Below are 8,698 nucleotides of genomic sequence, written 5' to 3'. Positions count from 1 at the left end.
GGGAAGAGAAGAATTACAGAAAAAGAAGACTCTTATTTTTGTACTCACAGTAAAACAAAAGATCATTCTAAGTGTTTTAGTTTAAAAAGAAAACAGAAAATGCATTTCATTTGCTACGAACATATCTGTTTGTGAAGAAATTATGGGGTAATGAGAAATATAAATGTGAGAAAATAAGAATAAAATGTCAGTCAAATAACTTGTTTCGAAGACAGACCTGCCGATATTTCCTTACTATTATGGAATAAAAAAATAAAACTCCTGTTGATTAATACTATAATAAAAGTAGAATTTGATTTTCAAAGCCTTTTTATATTTTCTAATATGACAAATCAAATCTTAAACACAATCAATCCCTGTCTCTTAAGAACATTAAAAACCATGGGTATAAGAACTAAATACATGTGACAGGTATTATTAAGGACTGCTGTAACAATTCCTGATAATATCTTTTACGAATCATAATCTTATTAAAATTCTCTGAAGTGCACTTATGTTCTTATGCACTATTAAATTAATTATGTACTATTTACTAATTAAAGCAAAGTCAGCGACGAATGATGCAAAAATTTAAGTTTGCAATCTCAACTTTTCAAATACACTTCTTTAAAACACATTTATAGACTTGATATTTCATAAATTTAATTTTCGTACTTTTAAGAATTCATAGGATATATCATTTTGTTTCTATCCAATGAATTAACGAACATTCAGATATTTTCAATAAAATACCAGGTGAAACAAAATTATATACTTAACAAAATTTACCACTTCGGATCTAAAAGATTTGTTTTTGTGAAAACAAGCCATAACCTTTGTTTTTCCACCGGCACGGGGTTCAAATTTCAATGAGCAACATTGTTTGAATAGATTCCATTCGGTACTTATTCGCATTATAGGCAGTTTTATTAACCTTCCAGTAGACGCGCAGGAAAGTTAATAATGAGCAGGCACTTTTTTGACACAAAAACTTTCTTTTCTTATGTTATTGCATTTGCAAGGTATTTCATGACAGTAAAAACATGCAAGTCAGATAGAATAATGCATCATCAAGAATTAAATTTTTATATTGTATGCAAAGTGAATGAACTTAAATAATATGAAATTATAATGAAATAACGAAGAATATGAAATAAAGAATAATAAGTTTTTTTTGTACAAAAATTGTTTGTTTTTAATTATTGTCCTAGCATTCAAAGTATTGAATTTTTGTTAGAGAGTGACCCTTGTCTGTGTGACACTCTTGCAACAGATATCGATGTTCTTATGGATGCTGATTACCTTTTTCTTATTTTCCCACATAAACCTTGCTCCGATGCTGCTAGCTATTCATTTGTTTCTTCAAGTGAGGATGCATAATTTAGAGTTAAAAACAATATCATGAGGCAATTATTGGATATGGGATCCTTCTTAAGACTCAGCACTACGAAAAATTCATATTCCAAACTACTGTTAAACAATTTTTTTCACCATGCAGAAGTAAGCAGTAACTTACTGTATTGCTCTTAAGTACTAAAAAATTAAAACGTACGTTCGGGCGTGTTCCGTAAACATTACGAGGAAGCCCAAAACATTAAGAATACTCTGAAACTTCACCTTGAAAATCGAACAAAAACTTTTTTTCCTCCCGAAAGCACGGATCGTATGAAGGAGCAGCAGTGACTTTCAGCCATATATGCGAAATGAATAAAAAATGTCCTTTTTGTCGCAAAATTTAAATAAACGTGTCTGCTGAAAGGTTAATTGAGTACTGTATTCTATTTTTAAAACGATCCAATTGACCGTTAAATATACAATGCAAATTTTCTTTCTTTTTTTGAGTTGTAATTGAATTTTGAATATTTTCTCTCCATAATATGTTATGAAATGAAAGGATTATCTTTATTTGCAAGAAGCCAGAATCGGGTTCAAAGTATTGTGTAACAAACAACGACGCTATCATCGTTCTGGAATATTCATTGAATAACATTTAGCACCATTGAGTCTTCTTAAGCAATGCATTCAATTTTAGAAGTTTCTTTAAGATAGATGTTAGCATAACAAATTCAATGGAATCTGACACAGACCGCAAAATAGAAGAATAACAATTTTAATCTTTCAAACAACACTTCGTAATCTACATGAGTCATTTAAGTACAAAACTCCAAACGACGAATCGAGTTTTTACAAATCTGGCTCACAAATCTTAAGAAAGTTTTGTGACAATTCATTCAATAATTGAATTCTTATGATTCAAAATCTAATGTTTCTGAAATTAGAGAAGATTATTTTATCCCTAATGTCATCTTTACTATTGAATGAAACATTATAGATATTTTAAATCATTTTATTTATTTATCTCAGAGTTACCGCTCATAATTTAGTAGGAATCTTTAAAAATCTCTGAAAAGTAACTGGAAAAACTAATTTTTGGCCTTTTATAAAAACTGTGTGTGCAGTCTGTGATGTTTCGAGAATTTATTATAATTAAAATTCTTTGGTACTACCTTTATTCATACTTTAGATAAAAAAGTTGCCAAAGGCAAGAAAATTTTGTGCATATATGAAAGCATTATCATGTTAAACTATCATGTAATTTTTAAAAAAATATGCTCGCTCATTGACATATTTTTAAAATATGTGTTGAGTTCTAATAATATATATTTAAATAGAGTGTATCTATTTAAATTCCATTTCATTTGCGATTATGCCACACGTACTAATGTACAAGAAAGGTGGTAATAAAATAGTTAATTTTTTACTATACGAAACATGGAAATGAATTTCAGTAGCATCGAAAATATTTGTCAATAGTTTATTTTCGAAACTTCTCTAAGATGAGCCACTAGAAACTCCAGTAGTATTTCTTTTAGCTCACTTATAGATATTTCCATACTGACATTGCAGCATATTAATATTTTCAGACCATGATTGTCAATTAATGAATTGAAATAAATTTTGTTTTAATACAAGTGGGTGATGTAATAAAAAGTAAAATAAATTTAAGATTCCATAATATTTATAATAATGAATTCTAAAGTCTAGATAATAATTATTACAAAATACTATAATTTTTAGTAGATTTATGGAAGTGAATTTTAAGCAGCTATTGTTATTTGTAACCTTACTGAAAATTGTCCGGTGGGTGTTTGATGAATGCAGTGACTAATGAGCTTTATTGCATGTCATATGTAAATATGAACCAAATTTCACTTTAAAATTAATATATATCCTTGTCAAAATTGGATATGTATCAATACATCTGGTTTCTAGAATTTCAATTTATTTAAAAACCTTAAAATTAAAGTGCGTTATATTAGAATTAGATTTTCACTTAATAAACGCTATTTCAATTATTGCAAGTGTGAGGAGTGGGTTGATTAAGAAAATGGAAGAAGCGAGAAGTATTTTGCACGTTTCTTTCGCGATCATTTGCCCTAATTTTAAAACGAATCGTACTCGCTTAATGTGGAAATGCTCCTTTTTTGGTGTTATTAAAAGCAATATGTTATGAACTTCAATGAGTGGAAGTGGATGAAATAAAACGTAATATTGAAATTAATAAAGATAACATATATAAATATACAAAGAACAGAGTCGTAGCAATTATTGAGTAGAAATATGTAGAAAGCTTCCATTCCAAGAGTCTAGTTTAAACAAATTCAAACTAGGTTGATGGTTTCTCAGTTGAAATGCAAATCTTTTAAATTTTACTCTAAAATACTAAAGAAGATATTCAAAAGTTTCACCGCAACCGAATCCAATTTAGAATTATTTGAAAATTCATTCTATAAATGTAAGAGTATTCATGAGTGCAGTTATCCCAACCATTAAAAAAAGAACCTATTTGACAAAAAACTTCTTAATTGATTGATGAATGACTAACATATTGGCAACCGGAATAGTAGATTACAACGAATAAAATAGCAAACGCTCTGGAAAGAAAAACCCCAAAGAAAAATAAATGCTTCAACAAGAAAGTATAGAGAAATTAACTTGGCGAATTCATCTGAATTTAGATAATTTAACACTGTATTCAAGCCACAGTCACTAGCTTTGATGTCGGCAGAGCATGTCGATAATCTTACGACTGAAAACAATACGGCAGATTGCATTTTACTTTCAAGAATATGTAATAGATACGAGTGCCAGAAAGGGATGGTATAGTTTTGTTTGTAGCCAGCCAGTGTTCATGCTTCCATACTGGAAATCATTGATAAAAATAAGCTACGTCGAAAACACAAAATCCTACGAAAATTTGCAGCGGAAGAAGACAAAGTCATACACTCATATATATGCTTGATATCCATTCCAGCGGAAGGAAAGATAAAATTTTAATTATATCAGAAAACGAAGAAAAAATACATAGAAAAAGCCTTCATGAAGAGAGTACTTCTTTGATAAGAAAATCAGATTCGAAATTTTTGTGTTTTATTACACCATCATTTGGCTCATCTGAATGCATAGAACAAACAATTATGTATTGTTCTTTGGAATCAAAAATGTTTCTGTAATTTTTAGTGCGAACTGGATGTGATGGAACTGACCTAAACGTTATTAAAAAAAAAGAAAAAAAAAAAGAAAAGGTGTCAAAACTGTTATAGTGGATTATTTGCATACTACATATCAACTACTTACTATTCCGACACTTGTTTTAGCATATTGATGGCTGTATATCGAGACACAAAGACCCAGAGTGTGTTAAGTGCCGTTTTTCGGTCTCCACGAATTTCAACAGAATTACCACATTTTTCTGTTCAGGGTATTAGCACAGAGCAAGTATATTTGTGCAGGATAATCTGAGGGGTTTCAACAAGATTACTCCCTAAGGATTTAATGAACAAATCACCTGGTAAAATGTCTTGCGCTATTTAAATTTTTCCATTTTACACTTCAAACGAACATTGGTAATTCTTGCAGTTCATGTCATACAGTTCACGCTTCTATCTGGTTTACTATCAAAGTTCATACTTCCTGTAAAGATATACAAAATTAAAATTCATCGCTGCAACCAGATATTTGCCCACGGAATAGAAAAACAGAATAAATTAAATATTTCAAAATAACCTCTCTAAAGATGTCCAAACAGTCTTCAAATAAGTGGGATACTCTTTTATATATGAAACCATTAAGAAAACGGATTGCCATTACGGATTTTAAGGGCACATTTCCCTTATTTTTAAGAAGAAACTTGGGTATTTCAGTATTCTGAAATACCTACAAGCATATGATCTTAGAAACGAGAGGGTTGATCTTTTGACTGCTAGGAGAACCCAACTGATCCATAAAATACATTACGAAGACATTTGACTATTTGTCGTCCAAAAAGCAGTAAGACAACTGTCTTTACTGCACCCGTCATGCCTCATGCAAGCTGTTGAAAGGGTAGTCAAGGTTACAGAAGTTTCAGCCACATTCTTTAACAAATCTGAGACAGGTGGCCTCATAAAAAATAAAATAGAAACTCGAAACTGCATACTGAAATTCAAAAGCAAGAAGATTTCCAATTATTTGAAATATACTGAGGTGTCAAAAGTCATGGGATAGCAATATGCAAATACACAAATAGCAATAGTATCGAATAAAAAAGCATAAATGAGCACTGCTTTGGCAGGGCTTCTTTTTGTATTCAAGTGATTCACGCAAAAAAGTTTTTGACGTGATCATGGCCGCAAGATGGGAATTAACAGACTTTGAACGCGGAATGGCAATTGGAACTAGACGCATGGGGCATTCCATTTTCGAAATCGTTAGCAAATTAAACATTTCGAGATCTACAGTCTCAAGAGTGTGTAGAGAATACCTAATTTCAGGCATAACCTTCCGCCATGTAGTGGCCGACCGTGTACACTTAATGACAGAAATCAACAACGTGTACGTAGAATTGCCAGTTTTAACAGATAAGTTACATTACGTGAAATAGCCTCATGAATCAATGTGGGGCGTATGAAGAAAGTGTCCGTTAGGACAGTGCAGCTAAATTCGGCGTTAATGGGCTATATCAACAAAAGACCGACTCGAGTGTTTTTAATGGAAAACCGTTTCTCGGTCACCTGAGTAACGATTTCAGTTGGAAAGCAGATGATAGGATTCGAGTGTGGCCCAAAGCTATGAAACCCACAAAACTACGGACCTAAACTATCAACAAGGCACTATACAAGCTGGTGGTAGCTACATGATAGCGTAAGCTATTTTTACATGGAATGGTCCGGATTCTTTGGTCCAAGTGAATCAATCATTGATTGAGAGTGGTTATGTTAAGCTACTTAGAGACCATTTGTAGCTATTCCTAAACTTTATGTGCCCAAATAACATGGAATTTTTCTGGATGATTATACACCATGTCACCGGGCCACAACTGTTCGCGATTGGTTTGAAGAACGTTCTGAACAATTCCAGCGAATGATTTAGCCACCTAGATCGCCCGACATGAGTCCTAATGAAAATTTATGGGACATAATCGAAAGATCAGTTCGTGTACAAAATTCTGCACGGGCAACAAGTTTAACCATTGTGGACGTCTATAGAGGCAGCATGGCTCAACAATTCTGCAGGGGACTTCCAACGATTTGGCGAGTCCATGCCATGTCTAGTTGCTGCACTTCACCAGGCAAAAGGAAGCCCGTCATGTTATTACGAAGTATTTCATGACTTTGTCACCTCAGTGTATAATCTTTATTATTATATATATCAGTTTCTTACAAATATTTTCTTGTGATAAAAAGTATTAATTTTACAAATTTAATTTTTTTATAGAAATATTTAAAAAATTTTAAAAACCTGTTTGTAACAACTCGTCCACATAAAGTTATTTTTTAAACTATATATTCTATAAAGTTAGTGTGGAGAGAGAAGATGATTTCACATTCTAATAAATTTTATATGGCAGCCCAAAAACATATTTGGCTGCCTTTTTCCTTCAGAGCCGGATAGAAATAAAAAACAAAAAGTAATCATATAAAGGTGACACATCCTAATGTATATTATAACTAATGCATTTCCCCCTTCGAATGTAAAAAAAAAATTACTTAGATTTTTCTTTTCTCTTCTAGAAACCTTCACTTAACAGAACCTTCTAATTGAATAAAGATAACTGAAAAAGGATAAATTCTTTTCAGAAAAGTAGACGCTTTGATAAGTGTAAAGTACGTGAAAAATAAGTTGTTATGCATTTTTTCTCTTTTCCATTATTTATTTTGCTTTATTCATAAAAAAAAATATCACTGCATTTACTAGCATAAAAATTATGCCATGAGAGAATTAGTATTCACTTGAGACAAGATCAGATATTCTCCTTTTATATCCTATTTTAAAACCATTGAAATAAATTACTCAATTCTACAAGAGATTCTAGAGTATCGAAACATATCATTTGAAATCCTAGGAGTGCAATAAAGATATTTTATTTCAACCTCTGGAGTATATTTATTTCACAAAAGAATTCCAAACAATTCTATTTTGTGTTTTGTAATATATCAGACCTACATTATTTTTTACCCTTTTTGTTTTACAGAAAAAATAGCATCTTTACAGAGAATGAATATAATTAAGAGTAAAGTTATTAATAAATTAACTTTAAAAAATATTTCTTTGTCAAAAACAAGAAATTCTTATTGCAGATATGATATGTTAATAAGTGAATAATAAGACATGCTATGTTAGAAAAAAAAAAACGCTAACAAGCGAAATATGTTACCAAAAAAGTATTTCCTCTTCTTTGAAAATATACTAATGGTGAGAAAGTAATTCAGAAAAGGATTATCAGTTTACTAGTCAATTGTAGATATTCTTAGATTAAAAAAACATTCATTATGTGCATTTAAAATTCCTGTAATATGTCTACCATGTGGGGAAATTTGTAAGCTCATTTTAACTTTTTCCTCTTTCTCACGTCTCTCTTTTGCTTATGGTTGTTTACAATTTTGTACTTTGCAAATGTCTTATGCTACCATTTTTCGTGATACATGTACCAAGGCCATGCTTAGTTTTCAGTGCGTTGATCCTTTTATGGGGGGGGGGGAAATAAGTGGGTACGGCAAGTTCAAAATTTCTTCCCTTCACCCGTAGCTTATGCATTCACTGTTATCATTCACCAAAATATCGAGATCCTTTTTTCAAATAACCATATCTGATATTTCAGATTGATTGGTTGGATTCATTTATCGGCGAAATCTCTTTATGCCCTTTTCCTCAATATTATTATTCAATTAATTTATCTGTAATCAAAAAATTGACTCTGCGTCTTTGAAATAAAATAAGCCATTTTACGACATAGTCTTTGTTGAATTATTACTTATTTAAATAGCCAGGATTGCATTTTCTCCAAGTCGACTATACAACTTTAGTTATTTTTTGCCATTTTAAAAAATAACTATTTGCCTTTTTTATAGAACAACTTTTCATAAAATAATAAATCGATATAGTTGTGGGTTCCACATAAATTTGCATGAAAATTTCCTTAGTTGAAAGGAATATGAAAATATTTCAGCATTTCTTTACATCAGAGGAAAATACAAGCATGCTTACATATTTGATAGGTAGCTTATTTCAAATGTTCCGTTTTAAAAATCTAAAAAAAGTGCTGGTGGTAGTTAAAAATACAAGAATTTTACGCTATAATGTACACAAATAACCAAATAAATTTTAAAATTATTAAAAGTAGAAAGAGTATCATTGCAATGAATATTGAAAAAAAAACATTCAAGTAAAACATTCATTA

This window comes from Argiope bruennichi, chromosome X1 (assembly GCF_947563725.1).
Source record: "Argiope bruennichi chromosome X1, qqArgBrue1.1, whole genome shotgun sequence".
NCBI classification, from domain to species: domain Eukaryota; kingdom Metazoa; phylum Arthropoda; class Arachnida; order Araneae; family Araneidae; genus Argiope; species Argiope bruennichi.
This window is presented reverse-complemented; position numbering follows the sequence as displayed.